The sequence below is a fragment of the Chelonoidis abingdonii genome, chromosome 1 (assembly GCF_003597395.2).
Source record: "Chelonoidis abingdonii isolate Lonesome George chromosome 1, CheloAbing_2.0, whole genome shotgun sequence".
NCBI lineage: Eukaryota > Metazoa > Chordata > Testudines > Testudinidae > Chelonoidis > Chelonoidis abingdonii.
The window spans coordinates 162,154,838-162,177,047 of NC_133769.1; the positions used below are offsets into that span (position 1 = coordinate 162,154,838).

At 43.1% G+C, this 22,210-nt stretch overlaps 1 protein-coding gene across 10 annotated transcripts in view; it reads left to right on the forward strand.

Moving 5' to 3' along the window:
• Positions 1-22,210, forward strand: part of ZBTB20 (zinc finger and BTB domain containing 20) — a 644,993-nt gene that overhangs the window by 183,507 nt on the left and 439,276 nt on the right. For 9 of the 10 annotated variants that reach the window (XM_075072201.1, XM_075072197.1, XM_075072200.1 and 6 more), the window contains one exon: positions 20,167-20,242. The gene's annotated coding sequence lies outside the window, so the exon portion shown is untranslated. Of the gene's footprint in view, positions 1-19,567; positions 19,820-20,166; positions 20,243-22,210 lie in introns of those variants that run through there. The other variant, XM_075072210.1, reaches the window with a different exon arrangement.

A 22,210-nucleotide genomic window follows, 5' to 3' on the forward strand; every position in this document is an offset into this window, starting at 1 on the left:
GGCAGGGATTTAAAGGGCCTAGAGCTCCTGCCATTGAGGGGAGCCCGAGCCCTTTAAATCCCAGCCCCAGCCCATCTGCTGGAGCCGCGGCCAGGATTCAAAGGGCTCTGGGTTTCCTGCAGCCACGGGGAGCCCTGAGCCCTTTAAATTTCAGCCACAGCTGGGCAGTCCAGAGTCTTTGAATCCCAGCCTCAGCTGGCAGGGCCAGCTTTAGGAAGTGCGTGGCCCAATTCGAACATTTTCGGCGGGGCCCCAGCAGGGATGACTGAAAAAAAAACATGTAAAAAAAAAGCCTTTCATTTCTTAGCAACCGGTTCCCTATAAAAAGTTCTGCCACAGTTACCATACGTCCATATTTTCCTCCCGGATGGCGATTTAAGAACCAAAAAGCCTGACGTCTGGGAAAATACAGATGTATGTTAACCCTACCTAAAGTTCTTTTTTAAAAAGATGGGCCTGAACTAGAAATGAGCTCCGCCACTCCCTGAGGGTGTGCTAGGGTGCACATGTGTGGGTCTCAGCTCTCCGGCCACGCTCATGAAAGAGGGTGCAGGGTTACTTCCTGGGAACTGCAGGGCACCAGTGGACATGGGGCTTGCTGGAGTTGTGGGGGGAAGGGGCTGTGGAGGTAGAGTCTGGCTGCAGGCTGGGCAAGGGGTGTGGGGCATGTTGGAGACAGTGGGTGTGGGGTGGGCTGACTGGCTTCAGGCAGGGCCACGGGGGGGTGTGGCATGGGTTGGCAGGGCTGGAGACAAAGAAGTGCGGGACTGGTTGGCTTCAGGCAGGGGAGTGCGGCAGGAATTGGCTGGAGACAGGGCAGGGCGTGCAGGGCTGGTGCAGGCAGGGCAGGCTGTGCGGCAGGGGCTGGCTGGAGACAGGGGCTGGTGCAGGACTGGAGGCAAGGCAGGGGGTGCGAGGCTGGCTGGAGACAGGGGCTGGTGTGGGGCGGGCTGGCTGCGGGCAGCGGGTGCAGGGCTGGCTGCAGACAGGAACTGGTGCAGGCAGGGCAGGGGGTGCAGGGCTGGTGTGGGCAGGGGGTACACCAGGGGTTGACTGCGGGCAGCTGGTGCAGGTACAGGGGGTACAGCCCATCCTGTATGGTGAGTGCCCCCTTCTCCTCCAGGGTATCAGCAGCAGCCCGGGGCTCAGGGGCTATTTAAAGGGCCCGCGGCTCCCCTTCTTCTACCGCCCCAGCTCTTTAAATAGCCAGAGGAACCCTGGGGAAGCGGTGGGGCTCCAGTGGCTATTTAAAGGGCCGGGGAGGTAGAAGCGACAGCCCCCAGAGCCCCACAGCCCTACGCCAGGGCTCCAGCAGTGGTGCTCTGGTGGCAATTTAAAGGGCCTGGGGCTCCAGCCCCTGCTGAGAGCCCCAGGCCTTTTAAATTGCCCCCTGGGGAAGCTGGGCCACCCCAGTACAGTGCACTGGCTTTTGCCGGTACACCGTACTGGGGCTTGGACGTGGAGCTCTCTTAGGGGCGGGGCCCAATTCAGGGGAATTGGTTAAATTGGCCTAAAGCCGGCCCTGGCGGCTGGGATTTAAAGGGCTCTGGGCTCCCCGCCGCTGTGGGCAGCCCAGAGCCCTATGAATCCCGGCCACAGCTGAGATTTAAAGGACTCTGGGCTCCCCGTGACTGCGGGCAGCCCAGAGCCCTTTGATTCCCGGCTGTGGGCCACACAGTGAGCCTCCGCGGGCCGCATGCAGTCCACGGGCCGTATGTTGTGCAGGCCTGCTCTATGGTTATCCCACATGTTCGAAGTGGGTAAAAGTTGCATAGGTGTAAGTGATTGAACAAGATGCAGGACAGTGGAGAATCAGGACCGTGGTTCCTGGAATATATGCAGGAATCATCTCAATGGGGTCAGTCCAGCAAAATGCAGAGCACTCTGGTCCCAGTCCTGCAAAGCTCTTAAGTATTCCATCCTCTCTGCCTCCAGTAAGAATGGCCCTATTTTACTCTTTCCATAAACCTATTAATTGGTCCTTAAATCTAGTGATTATATTGTTGCTTAACTGAAGTGGTTATGATTGTCAATTAAAAGAGTTTTTGTTTGTTTGTATGTTTATACTAATATCTGAACTCAAATGACCATGGCCCCAACTTCAGCCTGTTATTCTGTTTTAACACTGGTGACCAATATGAATGCTTGCTGGTATTTTCTCTTTTCCGTTTTGTTTCCCCTGAGAAATGTATAATAGACCTGGGCCCAAGCCAAAGCACAAGAGCTAAATTTCCCCAAACTTCTGGGAAGTTCAAAAGTGGGTCTGAATTTCACCATTTACGGGTGATTGCGTCCCTGTGTGTGGAGTGTGCTGGAAAATATGAGGGGGCTCATGTTGGTGAGTTACATTTAAAGATTAAAGATCAGATTTTCCAGACTCTGTAGAGCATTTGGAAGCCTAATTCCCATTAATTTCTTTGAAAAGCTCAACCAAAGATCTGTGAGATGTATGAAAGTGTTTTTATGCTGACAATGTCACTGTAAGATTGAGTCTCAGTCTCCTAATACAATAAGATATTGTTCCCCAGGCCTCGAACTCTAACACTGCAGTTATATAAACTGGAACAATGCTAAATCTCTGGGCATGGCTCTTTGTATTGTGCAAGATGAAGTTGGCCTCAGACTTTAAATTTAATGACCTAGTGGCAAAAGAATATGTGATGTGCCCAAGATAAAGCGTATATCTGATTTGTTTTTCTGCCCGTACTAAGACCAAAATGCAGCCCATGTGTAACTGAGAACTTGTACACTGTCTCCGGCGGAGTGGCACCTGTCTATCCCTGGTCTGAATTCTGCATTTGGCCCAAATCTTGATTTACCAAAATAATTTTTGTGTGATTTTATTTTTTACTAATTTTCATAAATTAGAGGTACAAAAGGGATTTACAGCTTGGGTATGCTTCTGAATTTTGCATGCTTCATGGGCGCTCCAAAAGAATTATGCCATTTTACAACTTGTCAAAGCTGCAAGACTAGACCAGTGGTTCTCAACCAGGGGTACGCGTATCCCTGGAAGTACTCAAAGGTCTTCCAGGGGGTACATCAACTCATCTAGATATTTGCCTAGTTTTACAACAGGTTACATAAAAAGCACTAGTGAAGTATAACCTAAAATTTCATACATACAATGACTTGTTTATATTGCTCTATATACCATATATTGAAATGTAAGTACAATATTTATATTCCAAATGATTTATTTTATAATTACATGGTAAAAATGAGGAAGTAAGCAATTTCTGAGTAATATTGTGCTGTGTCACTTTTGTATTTTTGTGTCTGATTTTGTAAGCAAATAATTTTTAAGTGAGGTGAAGGTTGGGGGTACGCAAGCCAAATCAGACTCCTGAAAGGGATACAGTAGTCTGGAAAGGTTGAGAGCCACTAGACTAGACAATGCAAGACCAGACAACACTCCATAGTTCTAGTGGTTACAGTAATAAACTAGGAGAAGATGTGCATGAATAGGGAGAGGATTAGGAGGGGTCATGGGAAGAGGAGAAGAGGAGAGTGTTACATGGAATGGAGGCCTAGTATTCTTTGAGCAGTCTCAAAGTTTTCTATCTAAATGTATCTCTAAACAGAGGCCAAATATCTTCTAACTCATATAACTGATCTCTGCAGTGATAAGGTATCCTTTAAATGATTGCTCAGACAAATCTGAATACCACTGCTCTATTCTGGGCATAAGCCTCCTTTTCCATTTCTGTAAAAGCATGTGCTTGGTGATCATTGAAGCCCTCAAAACCCAGTCTTTTTGGTGGAGTTAAACCCAGCGTATCGGGTAAATATTCTAGGATAATATAACTTTCTGCATAAGATTGGCTGTTGAAGGCAAGCATTGTTTTAACTCTGATGTCTACCTCTTTCCACAGCGGGCTGACTGTTAGACAGTCTCATAGCATATGCATCAGCATTCCTCTTGCTTTATTACAGCACCAACGAATATCAGAGGATAAGGCCTTTATCTTGTGCAACCTCCGTGGCACCCAATGCATTTTGAATCAAATCTTTTGTTGTATTAAGCGTAGCTGGAGATCCACAGAGGCATCTTTAACCTTATGTGGTATGCTCTGCCACTGATATTCTTTGTGGGCTCTGTTAAATCTGCTTCAGACTCTTTCACAAAAGCTCCAGACTAGTGGACTTCCTCTTCATTAATAAAGCATACATAATGGACATGGGCGTGGGGAGTTTAAGCATTTCTAAAGTTGCCAGTAGTTTTGAGGACTCTGGCAATCCTGGGCTAAAATGATATGTTAGCAAGTGTCTTAGCGGTGTGTAATGCCAAGTGTGGCAGGTCGTAGCACTGCTTTAGCATTAGAAAAGGACAGAGCTCTCATCATTGACCAGTTGGGAATCAATATGGTGCCCTGCTCAACCAGTTCTTCCAAACTGACAATATCTTTTTTTAAGTTATCATGTCCCATCTTACAGGGCAAAACTGAGTTTCTGACTCAGGGCCTGATCCAAAGAACACTGAAGTCAGTGGAGATACTCTCATTGACTTAAGCAGGCTTTGGGTCAGCTCCGCAGTGATTTCAGTGGGAGTTGGGCCTAAGTGCAGACTAAGATCTTTAGGATTTGTCCTATATGTCAAAATGCCCATCAATGACTATTAGCCAGGATGGTCAGGAATGGTGTCCCTAGCCTCTGTTTGCCAGAAGCTGGGAATGGGCAACAGGAAGTGGATCACTTGATAATTACCTATTCTGTTCATTCCCTCTGGGGCACCTGGCACTGGCCACTGTTGATACTGAGCTAGATAGACCTTTGGTCCGACCCAGTATGGCCGTTCTTATGTTCCTATATGTCTTTGTAAATTAGCCAAATTTAGTTCTTGCAATGACTGTTATAGATTCATAGACTTAAGGTCCAAAGGGACCATTATGGTCATCTAGTCTGACCTCCTGCACAATGCAGGCCACAGAATCTCACCCACTCACTCCTGTAACAAACCCCTAACCTATGTCTGAGTTACTGAAGTCCTCAAATCGTGGTTTAAAGACCTCAAGGTGCAGAGAATTCTCCAGCAAGTGACTTTTGCTCCATGCTGCAGAGGATGGTGAAAAACCTCTAGGGCCTCTGCCAATCTGCCCTGGAGGATAATTCCTTCCCGACCCCAAATATGGTGATCAGTTAAACCCTGAGCATGTGGGCAAGACTCACCAGCCAGCACCCAGGAAAGAATTTTCTGTAGCAACTCAGATCCCACCCCATCTAACATCCCATCACAGACCATTGGGCATATTTACCTGCTAATAATAAAAGATCAATTAATTGCCAAAATTAGGCTATCCCATCATACCATCCCCTCCATAAATTTATCAAGCTTAGTCTTAAAACCAGATATGTCTTTTGCCCCCACTACTCCCCTTGGAAGGCTGTTCCAAAACTTCACTTCTCTAATGGTTAGAAACCGTTGTCTAATTTCAAGTCTAAACTAGTGTCCAGTTTATATCCATTTGTTCTTGTTATACTTTTAAGATGTCATATAATTTTAAATTACCTTTGAATCTTCTCTCTCTAGTCAATGTAATTTTGGAAGTCTGGTGATCAGCACTCTAACGGTATTTCATCTGTGATCTTACCAAAACAATATGAAATTGTAATATAACCACACGCTCTCTAACCTCTGTATAATCCCAGAATGGATTTTTTTCTAATGATGTTGCACTAAGAATTCTTGTTCAGTTTATCAGTAGTTACTCCCAAGGTTCCTCCTTCATCATAACTATTTTCCAGATAACAACCCCTTAGTTTATATCTAGTCTGTGTATTATTATTCCTAAGTGTCTTTTCTCACACTTAGGTTTCAGTTGACACTGTCTCATGCTTGTTTTCAGCCCAGAGATAGTTTTTTTAAAAAGTCTGAAGAAAATCAACTCAGCTATTTTTTAAGATAATTAAAAAACAAAGGACATTAAATGCAAATAAATAAAAAATGTTGGTGCATATATTCTAGGCGATACAACTAGGATTAAATTAAGGATGAGAAAATTTGGGCTGAATCTCAATCATGAACTGCTCCCAGACACTAAGGATATGTCTACACTACAGGATTATTCTGATTTTACAGAAATCGATTTTTGGAAACAGATTGTATAAAGTCGAGTGCATGCAACCACACTAAGCACATTAATTTGGCGGTGTGTGTCCATGTACTGAGGCTAGTGTCGACTTCCAGAGCGTTGCACTGTGGGTAGCTATCCCATAGTGCCCGCAGTCTCCCCCGTCCATTGGAATTCTGAGTTGCGATCCCAATGCCTGATGGGGCCAAAAAATTTTCGTGGGTGGGGTATGGGTAAATGTCGTCAGTCAATCCTCCCTCTGTGAAAGCAACGGCAGACAATCATTTCATGCCCTTTTCCCTGGATTGCCCTGGCAGACGCCAAAGCACGCCAACCATAGAGCTCGTTCAGCCTTTTTTCACTGTCACTGTATGTCTACTGGATGCTGTTGACAGACGTAGGACTGCAGTACTACACAGCAGCATCCCCTTGCCTTTTGCAAGTTAGCAAAGACAGTTACCAGCCCTATTGTACCGTCTGCTGCTTTGCAAGTTGACAAAGATGGTTACCAGTCATACTGTACCGTCTGCTGCTCTCATGGGTGCTCCTGGCCAGCCTCGGTGAGGTCGGTTGGGAGTGCCTGGACAAAAATGGGAATGATTCCCAAGATTCTTGTTTTGACCCTCTCTACGTATGCATTGCAATAGGACCTTTCATTACACAATTATAACGTTTCTAAGTCACCTTTTGTCTAAGATCTCAAACTGGTTCACAGACATTAAGGGACAGATTGTGCCTCTTGGAGGCAGAACTGTAGTGGGGATGGAAGAGGGAGGAGTACTCTCTATGTAGTGATGGTTGGGGGTATTACATCTGTTTAAGATACAATGTCTCTAGGACACTGGGGAAAACTCATTGAACAGCAACATTTGATACATCTGTAGAAAAACGTAGCAAGCACTACCTTCAGCACTAGCTGACACACAGGGCGTAAGGCTGTGGGCGTGCCCGGCCCCATCTATATATGCTAACTCTGGGGTGGCAAGCACTTCTGGCTCTACTGCCCCCTTCTGTACTGTCCAGAGTACTTGCAGCCAATTTATATCTGTTTGATACATGGGGCTCCCTGTAACCTCTTCCTTCTCTCTAGCATACCCATGTAAGAGGCCACCGCAACAGCACTAATTGATTAAGCTTCACAATACCCCTTTGATGTAAATAAGAGATAGGAAAGGAACACTATCATAGAAAGGGATCCTCTTGTGGCATGAAACAGCAACTAACGGTACCCAACCTTACTACACAACAGCTTAACAAAAGAAGTAGAAAATCCAAACGAAACTGCCAGAGAATTTAAGCAAGTGGAATGGAATTACTTGAGTTGAAATTTGACCATGACACCAGAGCTAACATCCTACTCTTAGGAAAAATGCCAGGGTATCTTGAATGCCCACTAGTGGTCAGGACCCTGGTCGGAAGTCTTCTGATAAAAATTCTTCTTGTAATGTTCATTCACAAAGGAGCAGAGTTTGTTTGTTGTGAAATCCAAGATTCTAAATTTTGGGACTTCTACAGCATCTATATTTAATACTGTTTTTTGCTTTTGATTTACATTAAATATGATTTAATTCTGACCCAGCCACATCTCAGCTATGCTGAACTCAGTGTAGTTTTGATCTGTGTTCTCTGTCTTTATTTGGTATATGTCCTATCTTTGAGTCATCTACCAATCTGATCACTACTGAAATTTTAAATCCCTTTCTTGGTCTTTAACAAATCTGTTTAATAATAATGGTCCTGGCACCTATCACTGTAGCATCTGAGTAGATTCCTCCCTCTATTCTCATCTAACATCACTGATTAATATCTCATTGCTTCCTTTCCGTCAGACAGTTTTTATCCACGTTATTGTATTATTATCCAGACCATAATTCTGTAGTATCTCTATGAGCTTCCTGTGTGGTACAGTGTCAAAGGCCTTGCTAAAATCCAAACAAATTATATCCGCCACATTTCCTTTATCCACCCAAACACCCGTCACAATGAAACATTTATTGATGTAAGTTTCTGTGTTAAACCAGAGCAAATGTGAAGGTACTGCTGTGATTATATGATAGAACCTGCTTCTTAACAGGTATTATCATTTTATGCACTAAAGATAATTTGAGCCATGGGAGATGATATCATTCAACAAGAGTAGTGGGGCTATGAGGATCAGAGCATTATGAACCTTGAAAAGAACTGGGAGAGGCTTATATGCTACAATGACTTGTAAAAAGTATAAGCAAAGTCCTCAAGCTGTGTTCTGAATGATACTTAGAGAATATCAGCATCAGAGCTGCCTTCACAGAGAATTGTATCTTTATAGAAAGAATTGTTTGGGCAAGGCCTCGCAAAAGCTGCATGCTGTCACTATTCCTGTTCCTTGGGAACATAAACAGGATCTAGGGACAGCTTGTGCAAGAAAACAGTTGGAATAGGGAAAATCATGGTTTTCAGCAGCCAGCTTGATTATCAGCATCACCCCCACATAGGAGGAAAGATTCAAGAGGTATTAAGAGGATGCTGGGTCCCACCTCAACTGCAGCACAAAGAATACTATAGTGCATTTCAGGATGCCAGGCCAGGTCTTGCATAGTGTTATAAAGAGACTTACTCCAGCAGAGTGAGAAGTTCAGCTACTACTATGCTTTAGCAGCTGGGCTTCTGAAGAGCTGCTTTCTCATTCCTTGAATAACTCAGATGAGTGGACTGTAATGCAGGTGGCCTAAGTGAATACTGGGAACTTGGGATCTAGTTTTGACTTGGCAGTGACCATTATGATTATGTGTACATAACAATTTCCATGCTAGCCCTCTGTTTCCCCACTTTCTGAAACTTTCATTTCTCAGCCCAACATTTTCCATGATTAGTTTCTGTCCAAAAGTGACTTTTCCCCCCTTAAAGTTTGAGTAAAAACAGTTCAGCAAATTTGTAAAACAAGGAAAGTAGGAAAAAATAAACCTTTCCCAGGATTAAAATGTACAGGTGTGTCTGTTTGAAAACCTTTTCAGCTGAAACAGCTATGATTTGAAAGTTGAAATTTGGCAAGAAGATAGTTTTCACTGAGGAGGAGGATATGACCTTGTTCTGTAGAAAACTGGTTTTGATTTGACTGAGTTATGAGCTTAAAAAAAATCACACTCCAAGTATGATAGACTTTATTCATTAAACTCACTAGGTGCGCACCAACAGAGGGATGTGGTGCACATGCATACACAGCTAGGGCATGTCATCTAAATGACAGTGAATTGGAAGGCAGAACTGGTGCTGAGGGGGAAAGCTCTTCTGTATTTTGTAGTGTTCACAGCAGTCTCAATTCAGGAAAGCAGTTAAGCACATACATAACTTCAGGCACATGTTAAAGTCCCCTTGAAATCTTGCAGGTCTTCACCAAACTGAGCGTTGAGCTGGTAGCCAAACTGTTGAGTGTTGAACCAAACTGGCTGAGCTTCCTCAGCTAAGATTTATTTTCTTTATTTTGTCTTTATCTATCTACCTACTTTACTTACGTGGCTCCTATAATCATAGTATCTGAGCTCTGCACTATCTTTAGTGTATATTTTCTCAGAACACCCTGGTGAGGTAGAGAATCATCCTCACAGTGATGCTGGAACAATTTCTTTAGTGGGGTGTAGGGGGCTGCTGAGAGCCATTGAACCAAACTGTAAACCCTGTATATGGTGGAAACCACTTCAAGCCAGCACCCCCAGTGCGCCTAGTTCCAGCATCTATGTCTCCATTTTACAGAATAGGGACTGAGGCACAGAGAGACTAGGGGTATGTACACTGCAATCATGGGGTGCTTTTGCAGCATGTGTAGCCATACCTGAGCGAGCTTTCATCTTGCTAGCTCGGGTGCCAGAACAGTTCAGCTGCAGTAGTGCAGGCTTCAGTGCAGACTGTACAAGCCTTCATGAAGCGCAGGGTAATTACTCAGGTGGCTAGCCTGCCCTAGAGCCTGTGCTGTCATGGCTGCACTACTATAGTACATGGACTAGGTTGATTAAAGCAGGCTCAAGTATAGCTACATGATCTTCAATAACAGCCTGTGACTGGAGTGTAGACATACCCTTAGTGACTGCCCAAGATTACTCATGAAATGCACAGCCCTACCCGGTTTTCTGGTCATGCCTTCAAAACCAAAATGCGAGGGGAATCATTTTCGGCCATATCCTGTGGTTCTTATTTAGGCCCCAGTCCTGCAATGAGATCAATGTGGGTGCAATGTTGTACATGTGTGAAGCCCCACTGAAATCAATGGTCTTGGTTTTTTACTCATTTACTGGACAGAACTCTTTACGTGAGTAAGGAGTAAGTTAGGATTTCAGTATTTGGCCTACTGTGGTTATCCACTATACAGTATGAACAGCTGTTTTAGGGATCCTGTCTTGAAAGATCCACAGGATCAAGTGCCTTTGCTAATAACAATAGAATTGGTAATAATAAGGGTATTGAAAATGATTGACTGATGTTATAAATTGTCCATATGTGAATCCCAAAGCTATCATAGGTGATATACTATTTTGATTGGGAAATTAAATCAATCTCTGATTGCTATTCAAAAAATATTTTAAGAAATCATTGATCAAGGAATATAAATAATCCTGATTAATTTACTACATCTAAATTCAGATGTTCAAGGAAAATCAAACACTTTCAGACTCACACTGTGAGTATGCGTGATACTTAACAGCTGAGGAACAGTCTGCAGAAGGGAGTGTGCTCTGTGATAGGGAATGATTTTCTTTTTTATTTTGTGAATAAATTTAGTACTCATGAAGGTAGAAGACTTAGAGTACTGATTTGAGCCAGACATAGCAGAGACAGATGCTGTTTTGGCTTCTACCATTCAAGTATGCCAGTAAACCTAAATCATTCTATAACAGCTCTGCTCTCCCAGTCCTGGGGCTTCATACAGTCTTCCTAGGGCTAGGAGTGACCAAACAGTAGGAAAAATATGCTTACCTCTGAGATTTGTGTTTAAAACATTTAACTGAAAGTTAAAACATCTACTAATGCACCTACCAAGTCCTGGGATTTTCTTGAGCAGAAAGTCACTAGCTGTTTTCTGATTGCTGTTCCTTGATGTGCAGTCTAGTCATCTGAGAAATTACCCAGGGTTCGATGTGGACTTGATGTGCACCATAGATCTAAAGGTATGTCTACACTGCACACTCCTTTAGATGGCATATAGAGTACATATACTACACAACCTTCTAGCCCAGGTATAAATAGCAGTGTAGACAGGGAGGCACTGCTTAGGTAAGTAAAGACATACCTGAATGCTATGGGCATGTACCCTATGCAGCTCTCTACATGCCCAAGCAATGGCTACTCCCTCTCTATATTGCTATTTTTAAAGGTGTTGGAGAGATTCTTCACCTCAGCGAACAGCCAGAGCCTTTTCTCGCTGCAGAGAAAGACTCTGGCAGCAGGGAAAGGCTCTTGTGGACACACCTGCTTTTTACTGTACACATACTGTACATGCTGCTGCAAATGGTGTTCAGTGTAGATGTACCCTAAGACAACTCCGCCTTTCCTCAAAAGTGCTAAGCATGTTGCCTGGAGAACAGGAATAGTGGCCTTGTGGTTAAACACAGAATCTGGGTTCTATTTCCAGATCTGACACAGACTGATCTTGTGCAGATTATTTCTCCTTTCTATTCCTTGGTTTCCCCATCTGCACAATTAAGATGATAATACTTATGGCATAAAGTATGAAAGTCTGTATTTGTAAAGTTAGTGGACATTTTTGGATGGAAAGTGGTACAAGATGATATTCCCACTCTTGCCATATTTTCTTTATATTTTGATTCAGTTTCACTACCAACATGTAGCTAGAATAACGCATCAGGATTTGTAAGCTACACTTATTGTATGTCAACATTCCTATGTTAACTACGGTTATTTTCCTCAAATTCTTCATGATGGTAATGAAAATGCTATGAATAAAATAGGCTGTCATGCAACCTTGCTGAGGCTCCTGTTTCTTGAGTTGGTGGATCCTAAGCACATGACAGAGATCAAGGACTTGGACTGCGTTGGGGAGAGGGAGTCCTTTTCACCAACAAGAGTAGACCCTGCTGATTGATTTGCAGAGTGCCATTGGACATTACATTTTCTTGCCCCCTTTCCTACTAGAAAGGTGATTATGGCACAGGTGAGGACTTCAGATTGGAAACTGACACCAAGAAGATACCATAGAACAAGATGTGAGTATCCCTGAGACCAGCCTTTAGGGATGTTAAGGCAGATAAACCTATGCTTGGATTTACTTGGGAAAAGGGAGAACCCTTACAGAAGAAACAAATATTGGGTGAAAATCACTGTGGTGAAGAGGGCCAACATAAAGCCTATGCACCACATAAGTCCCACATAAACTGTCAAAATAGGGTTTGGGGATGTTTGTGTGTGTGTACTCTTTTTGGTGGCTCTGTGCACAGGAATACATTTCACGCTCAGTGAATATCTGTTGTTTTCTCAGTTGAGATCAATTTTCAGTTGCATATATCAAAAGGAATAGCTTTTGGCTGCAACTGCCCCTTTCTCTTCTCTGCCAGAAAGCCACAATGTGATCTTTGAGATGTTACACGGGGTGAAAAAAGAAAGAACTAGAAGTTCAGATCAGGAAACTTTATCTCTCACCTGACAGCTGCACCATTAGCTAGTTCTGATAGACTCACCTTATTTGTCTGGTTTTCTTCACTAGTGCTGTGTATATGCCAGTCAGGAGAGGAAAGGATGGTCTTGTACTCAAAAGACAGCACAAAAGGAGTCAAGAATTTTATTTCCAGCTCTGCCTTTGATTCCAGGGGCAAGTCACTTAACCTTCATTTTTTACCAGGGCTGCCCAGGGGGGGGGATCAAGTGGGGCAATTTGTCCCGGGCCCCACAGGGGCCCCCATAAGAATAGGGTATTCTATAGTATTGCAACTTTTTTTTATGGAAGGGCCCACTGAAATTGCTTTGCCCCAGGCCCCCTCAATCCTCTGGGCAGCCCTGGTTTTTACGTCTGTAGAATTGGGATATGACATTCTGAGGCTTAATTATTAAAGCTTACAGAGCACTTTAAGATCTTCAGATGGCAATGCGAAGTATTACAGTTATTACTGATATGTGACACATTTGTTACTTTCTGATCCCAGACATGCTAAACCTGTGGAAAAAACCCGCAGAAATTGGGCTTGTTTTTGGCTTAATTGGCTTGTGAGTTGCTTGTCGGCTAGTTTTTGGCTTGTTGCTTCTTTTTTTTTTCTTTTTGCTTGTCTCCTGGCAAGCAGAGGCAAGGGAGGGAGAGAGTCAGGGGTGCACAGCGGGCCCAGTAATTCCCAGACTGCACGCCAGAGGGATCTAGTCACAGAGTGTTGGGGTTCTTAGAGACTGGCTTGTTTTGAAATGGAATTAGCTTGATTTTTGACTTATTGGGAAAGTCGGGGTGCTTATTTACTGCATGAAAGTTGGCAATTGTGTCTGATCTTGGGTTACTTTAGTAAGTTTGTCTTATGACATATTACATGAATAAGTGGATTCCTTTTCCTTTCATTTAATTGTTTCTGCCTAATACATCATAATTTTTGGTCTTCTGTCAACTGATCTGTTGTTTACTGAGTTGAAATAATACTTTAACTCCTTAGAATAAATTGCTGATCACATTCACATGTGCACTTTGTATATGTGCATGCAGGAGCATGTGGTGGGATAAGTTTGTAAAGTATATGGATACGATGGATACAAAAGAATACACAAATGTCTTCTTGTGTAATATTAGCACACTGATAGGTGCCTCAACAGAATCATAGATAGGTAGATAAAGAGACTTGACATGGAAAACACCTTTATTCACATAAAATGACATTAAAAACTACTTTAAAATGTTATAAAATTACAATATATACACAAAAGGATATGAATAGAATACAGCAAAACACATCTTAAATGAACAATAAACATGAATCACTAAAGTAGCATCATCATCAAGTTAACTCAAAATATTGTTTACACACCAAGTCAGCTGGAAAGTGTCCAGATTACAAATCCATTTATCAAAGGTGTAATCAGTCTTCAGTCTGGCCACAGTGTGCTGAACAGCCCTACCACATCACACTGCTTCACCCCAGCCTCTTTGTTCTGGTGAGATTTCAAAATGGCTAGTTTTGCCTGACACAGCAAAAACTTAGTCAGGCAGGAAAATGGCCTAGTGCGAGCATTGTATCTTGCTCTGAAAACAAACAAGAGCTTGGAGCAAACCAGTCCCAAGCCACTGAAAAGTTGCTGCAAAAAAACCAAAAAGAGGAATTAAACAGAGACAAGATAGGAAAAAATGAAACATCGTGTCTGACACCAAACAGAAGGGGCACTGTGCAGGCACCTCAGAGGCAATATGGTGCACCAAACAATTAGTTGCTACAATCCTACACGGGACCCTCCACTGCAAGTCACCAGGACACTTAAGAAGAGGTTTGTACAGCATCCTCCAAGCCAAAGACCCAGAGTCATCCAGGGACAGAGGCATCCTCCAAGACTATCAGGGAGATCAGAGAGGGTGGTAGCACAACCTCACACTTTGACACACATACCACAGACCTGCTTGTTGGTCATGTTTGCAAAAGGAACATTCGCCAAACCCTTGCAGGACAACAGTCTGCCTGGCTGCACAAGGATCTCATCCACAGAATGGCAGACAGCTAATGAGAGGAACACGGGATTTGCCCCTGGAAGAACCATCTCTGAAAAAACATTCTGCAAATACTGAGCAGCCCTCTGAGGGAGTTCTACCTGGAATTCAGAGAGGACCTTATCCAAAAAATGCACAGGCAAGATTTTGCTCTGAACAGCAAATGCTATTGCCAACTTCTAGCTTGACCAACTGGGAACAAACCAGTGGGACAGCTTGGTCAACCCAGCCTGAATAAAGGCAGAAAACAGGCTCCTGGGGAGAGAGCTTCAGCGGAAAAAAGTGGGCTAAAAAACAGTGGCTCTTCCAAGATTTCACCACAGTTGCCAGGCATTAAAAAGATCATTATAGAATAGAAACAAATCTAGATTCTGTAATTGATCAGTTGCCAACAAAAATAGGTGAGAATTAAAGCCCATCCCACCAGCACGATGGAGAAGAGAGAAGGCAATGGATTTCCAGGCCAGGGGGGAGTCAGAGTACAGCAACCACTAAGCTAAACAGACTAGAGGTGAAAGGCTACAACCCTGCTGACTAAATCAGTGAGTCCCTGACCCCATTCATTTAATTTGGGGATATGTATTCCCCCAAAATATAATAATATGCCTCTGAATTTGATCCAGGAGGAGATTCCAGACATACTAACTGGTGCCACATCATTGAGGACACATGGTTATTGGCAATCAAAACCTATCCCCAAATAGAGAGCCTAGGAAGAAGCCACTGCCCTTTGTCAGGTGCCCTTGCACCATCTTTTCAGCCCCCTCCCGGTTGCTTAATGTATATTGTTCAGATGCAGAAAGGTCCCCCAACACCTAAATCCCAGAGCTGCCCATATGCAATTGTTAGGGGAGCAAAGGGGGACTGTTGCACTGCCAAGAGCCCAGTAAGATTGAATTGGTTTTAGCCCAGTTCATGCAAGCAGATGCCTATTCATTGTGATACAGCAGGGCTAGAAGGCAGCAAGAGAGTGATCGATGTGACGTATATAAGCCATAGGCACCGACTTCTGTTCCCGCTGGTGTGTGCTTGATCCTCCTTTGCGCCCGGCCCCGCCCCCACTCCACCCCTTCCCCCAAGTCTCCACCCCCGCCCTGCCTCTTCCTGCCCCTGCTCCACCTTCACCCCATCCCCATTTCACCCCCTTCCCCGGGTCCCCATCCCGCCTCTTCCCTGCCTCCTCCTTTGAGCGCTCTAGGTCCCCCACTCTGCCCTCTCCCTCCCGGAGCACCACCAAACAGCTGTTTGGCAGCAGGCAGAATTTCTGGAAGGGAGGAAGAGGAACAGGAATGCGGCATGCTCAAGGGAGGAGGTGGGGAAGAGGCAAGGGGAACTTGGCTGCCAGTGGGTGCGGAATACTTGCTAATTTTTCCCCATGGGTGCTCCAGCCCAGGAGCACCCACGCAGTCGGCGCCTATAATATAAGCCTCAGGATGGTCAGAGACTTATTCCCTGTAGACTAAGGAGAGGTTATTAAAGGTTAATTAGAGCAACTAAAGCCAATTAATGCCCTACCCGAGACTTAATAAAAACCCCTGCTTCAGTCAGATGGGGAGAGGGAAGGAGATCTAACTGTAGTTTGGAGGTGTGCTGGTGTTGACCAGAGTATTGCAGTATTAAGGGAAGGGAGACCCTGCCCAAGCAGGGCAGAGGGACTCCCCCAGCAGCGAGGACCGAGAGAAACCCTGCCGAGGGGGAAAGAGGGTAAGAAGCCTGTGAAGCCGAAGGAGCTGGGACCGGAGTAGAGGGCGAACCTGGGTCCCTTCCCCGCTCCCTTTCTCTCCCCCTCCAGGTCACTTGCGAAGCCCAAGAATATGGGCAGGGAGAGCACCCTGACCCACCGCACCAAGGAAAAGCATGGGACCCACCAAAATAACATTGGCCATTTGCCACATCATGCACTTGTAAACAAGCACAAAGTGCCTGCATGTCACTGTGAGATATGATAAAAACTGAGATATCATCAGGCCGACAGACAAATGGGGAAAGGATCCGGCACTCCTGGCACGGAAAAGCCAGTCAGACGGCTTGTGGGGAGGTGCAGAAACTGCTCCAAATTAAAGCGCCATGGGCAGTGGGTATAATAGGTCAAGGAAGGCTTAGTCTTCCCTGGCGCTGCCGCCCACCTGCCACTGGACACCTGGGCTGCGGTGGCCCTGCCTCTTCTCCAAGGCTCCCACTGCCTGCTGCTGCTGCTGCCTGCTGGCCATGTCTCCTCCACTCCATCTCCCCTCCAGAGGTCCCCACTGCTCGCAGCATCCCTCTTCCTCAGTGATGGGGAAGTGAGGAGTGACGCAGAGAGTCAGTGACAGGCGGGGGAGGGAGGAGGCTCAGCTGGGCACTGGGCCAGCAGCTCGGCCAGGGGTTCCGGCACTCATGGGGCTGGCCCAGCTCTGGGGCCAGTCTGATGCTTGGGAATGACATAACATACCCTACATTTGGGTTCTTGCAGACTAATGGAATCATCCTAAGAGCAGGAAATACCTTCCCATCGAGAGAGATCAGACACTGGTGTCTCATTGTGAAGGAAGGGGGGACATTGGTACTTTAGTAGCAGGAGTAAACAAGGGGAAAACTTGAACAAAAGCCTCCTTGACCCAGAGTCCCTCCTGTATCAAATGATTCACAAACTAATCTTGCGTGAGGAAAATCACTATAAATTTGCTCATTCGAGAGGCAGATTTTGTATTAGCACAGGCAGTAATCTTATCTACACTCAGCAACACATCCTGCACAGTGTAGGAGACAGGAGGTGCACACTGAATCCCATGCTTGTGGATTAAATTGCTAAAACCCTCTGAGGTGGAGAACCCCACCAGCTCCTGCAAGGAGAAGGAGATGGGGACCAATAACACCCCTAAAGTAAAGAAACAGCAAGTAACAAAACCAAACCATACACAGCCTAACAGAAACCTGGCTAGTGCATAGAGCACATAAACTCAGTTTTACTTCTGGCCTTCACAACATCATCTGGCAATGAGTTCCACAGATTGACTGTACGTTAGGTAAAGAAGTACTTCCTAATGTTTGTTTTAAACCTGTTGCCTATTAATTTCATTGGGTGACCCCTGGCTCTTGTGTTATGTGAAGGGATAAATAACACTTCCCTTTTGCCTTTTTCTACCCCATTCATGACTATAGTATAATCCTTAATTGGTTCTAGCAGGTTCCTGATTACTCTAGTGCAGCCCCTGCTCTGGTCACTCAGGGAACAGAAAACTACTCATCCAGTGACCAGTATATTTGCCCTCTACCAGACTCCTGTACCCCACTAGTCTGGGTCTGTCACACACCCCCTTAGTCATCTCTTTTCCAGAAGTTCTGCAAACTTTGCCATTACATTAGTTATGCTTCACAGAGGCTGATTTAAGCGATAGGTTACATACCACAATTAGTATTTCTGCAATTTCATATTTGAGTTCCTTCAGAGCTCTTGGGTGAATACCGTCTGGTCCTGGTGACTTATTATTGCCACCTAACAATATTCTCCCTCACATCCTCTGCAGTAAAGACTGGTGCAAAGAATTCATTTAGTTTTTCCGCAATAGCCTTGTCTTCCTTGAGTGCACCCTTTAGCACCTTGATTGGCCAGTGCACTGTTGATTGTTTGGCAGGTTCCTGCTTCTGATGTACTTAAAACAATTTTGCTGTTATTTTTTGAGTCCTTTGCTACTTGCTTTTCAAATTCTTTTGTGGCCTCCCTAATTATACTTGACTTTTCAGAGTTTATGCTCCTTTCTGTTTTCATTAATAGGATTTGACTTCCAATTTTCAAGTGATGTCTTTTTGCTTCTATCTGCCTCTTTTACTTTGTTGTTTATCCATGGTGGCATTTTTTTTGTCTTCTGACTTTTTTTTAAATTTGGTATATACATTTAGTTTGAGCCTCTATTATGGTGTTTCTAAATGGTTTCCACACACCTTGCAGGTATTTCACTCTTGTGACTGTTCCCTTTAATTTCCATTTAACTAGCGTCCCCTCTTCTGTGTTGTTGAAGGTATCTATCTCCTCCCCGCCCCCACAAGGATATTAAATTAAATTACATTATGGTTGCTATTACTTAGCCATTCAGCTATATTCCCCTCTTGGACCAGATCCTGGGCACCACTTAGGATTAAATCAAGTATTGCCTCTCCCCTTGTGGGTGCCAGGACTAGCGGCTCTAAAAAGCAGTTGTTAATGGTGTCTAGAAATCCATACTTTCTATTAAATACAGGCCTGAACTAAAACTCCACATTTGAATAACCCAAAACTCTGGGGGTGTTCAAAATATGAATCTGGATTCAGATCCAAAGTGTGTAGCTTGGATGTTTCTTTCTATTCTGCTAATGAAGGGGACAGCTTTGACTGTAAATTTGTACATTCTAGAAGTTTCACTGCCATATTTTCAAAATAAAATATTTTAACCAAGATATGTACTTGTTTGTTTTTATTTCCTCTTACTAAATCATTACATATATAAAAATATGAGTTTTGTTACCATGAGTCCAAAACCCTGGTAGCTTAATGTCAAATTGTTGTAATGCATTAATAATTTTTCTCATTTGGACTTCTGGGTTTTCCCTTTTTTTCCTGTTTTCAGAGATTTTACATTTGGATAGAATTAAAACCATTTATTTTAAATGCTGCTATAACATTTATACTCAAACTTATGGTGTATCCCTTGGAGTTTTTAATGCCATTCCAACTAGTATTTGAAAAATAAAAATTGTTTTTCATTTTGCATCTGTTCAAGTGATATGAATGTCTATAGCTATCACTTCATAATCTACTGTTTTGCAAAGTAAAAGGGCATTGATTTTACAAGATAAAAACTTACAACCAGATCAGCTATTTTGTATCCTTTAGCAACAGGATATATAGGCCCTGTACTTTTTACACCTTGCACAACACATTTCCTCTTTCTAAATTTGCCTGTCTTTCTTTTCCCCTCTGTGCAATTGTGTAAAAGTACTTTGTGTTGTAGAATGGATTTTTAAAATAATTTTGGCTAGCATTATTTAAAATCATATTTTCTCTTTCAGTTTGTACATTCTGGTCCTAACAGTTTCCTTATTTGGCTGAAATTAACATTTTTTCCCGCACTCATCGGTATGTGATGTTGTCTTTCTGTCATTTTTAATTGTTATGCCTGATTTTTCTTTTAGAAGGTAGATTGTTGAAATTAAGGGGCAGGAGGTTTCTTTCCATGTTAATCTGAGATCCTTTAATGCAGAGGCATATTTTGCTTTTGTGAATTGCTTTTTTCCCCCTCTTTCTTCATTACAGACTACTCTGGAAGAGCTTTTTTTAAAAAAAAAAAAAAAAAAAAAAAAAAAAAGCCACGCTTGACTGATTATGCATTGCTTTGGATGGTGAAACATTATGAAAGTTTAATTTTTAATTAAATCTGAAATACCAATTATAACTGAAAGAGATTTTAACCTGTTTCTTTTCAGACTGCCTGAAGTTAAATTTTAGATGCTGAAATCACTGCACCTTAAAAACAAAAAGATTAAGCTGCACTGCATTCCTGTAAGTAAAAGCTTTTCCGGTACCTTTTGTCAGTATTTCTCTGAATACAGTGCACACAATAAAAGTGTTAGCACAGTAACTGGACATGGATAAAGGTCAGAGTGCCCTTGGATGGGATTTACAAGTTTAAATGACATTCATTAATTTTTTTAAGGGGAGTTGTGCTAGATCTTTACCAGGTTTTATGTCAGACCCCAAATTGCTAATTCTTTCTGCTAGCTGTTTCGAATTTTATTAGGAATGGTGTGTAGCTTTGTCCCAATTGACATACATTTCCTGTCACCAAGGATTTCTGCACTTTAATTCAGGGATATTGGAAAATAGAGACTATTGATGGCATCAGAAATAGAATTCATTCTCCTTTGTGATGTCATAGAACATTTTTGTCCTTTGTTATAAGAAAAATCGAAAGAAAAAGAAAGTTTCTGGTGACATCACAACAGAAGTCATCTGCCTGAGGACATTGGATGGGATCAGAAATGCGTAATTCTTCTGTGCGTGTGTGTATGTGTGTTCCCTATTGTGCTAGGAAGCAGTCAAAATAGCATATCTTATGTTTTCGAAAGAGAGTTGAGGCTGTCTCTAAGAGCCCCATTAGTCCATAAATGCATGTCAGAGTCTACATCAGTCTGGTCTATCCTTATTTAGAAGCTGTTTTGTCAATGTACTCGAGAGAACAATTAATACTTGGGATTTCAATGCATGAATAACAGGCAAGTGAATGACCAGACAGTGTAAAATATTCAGATGCCCCGATTTTAAAAAGAAAAAAGAAACAAAACAAAATCTTAAACGTGATAGGGGGAAAGGGATTTTAGTTGGGCAATAAAAGGTTGTGAAATACTACAAAGCAAAGTCAATCTGTTTTCTCATTTAAGATGAAAATGTAAGTTTGGTAATGAAATCCAGAAGCTTATGAATTCTTCCTAAGTGATATCTTTGTTTTATAGCACAAAGTGTTTCACTGTTTTAACTGTTACATAAGGGGGTTTTCACCCCCTTTCAACTCTAATGAATTTACTTTGGAGATTAGCTGAAGGGTACAGCATACTGAGGGTATATAATACCCCTTCCAGGAATGGAATGCCAGGCATGAGTCAGTGAGGCAGATTGTGCCATTCTGGCACCAATCCATTGCGTTTTTACATTACTGGCAGGGGCATGCCATTGTGTTGTTAAATACTATGCATTAACTACAGACTGTGGCCAGTGAATTGGGTTTAAAATGTTCTGCTCATAGTTCTTAACTTCTTACCACAAGCAGTATCTCTGGCCACCATGGTCATCACTATAACTCTGAGCCTATGACCTAGGTTAAAGGTACTGGTAGATTTAGTGGTACCAATGACATAACATTTGGGGGGCGGGAGGGGGCAGAGAGGATGGGTTGGGGGGAAAGACTTTGGAATGTATGACCACTGAATCTAAAAGCCCTTTTGTAATTCCCTGTATATTATAAAGTAATAATCAGGAGAATTTTGCTTGGAATGCATTATACATTTTCTTACCAAAATTTAATAGATCTAGGAGTGAATTAAGGCTGGTTCTTTGGATCTTTGGGATACAGATGGCCACTGGGTCCTTGGTGGAGCAGTGAGGTAAAGTCCTGTGTAGCAGTATATGGCCCTGATGATTGTAATAATTATAATGCATGGTGAATAGGCATAAAAGAAAAGATGCTTTGAAGTTTTGTGTTGTTTCTTACTGAGGTTAACTGTGAACAGTGGCTGCTAATTTCTGAGATCTGGGATGAGATTAATCCCAGTATATGGCTTTCCTGTAAATAGAGAACTACCTATTTTTTTAAAAAAAATTTGGAATCTGAAGAGATCATTCTCAGGCTGTGATGTCTCTACATCATCTGATTGTTCAGCTGGTGCAAATCATATACGTTGTTGACTTCCATGTAGTTTATGCCCATTTATGCTGCTGAGGATCTGCCTGACAGTCACCTGAAAAAAGGGTTTT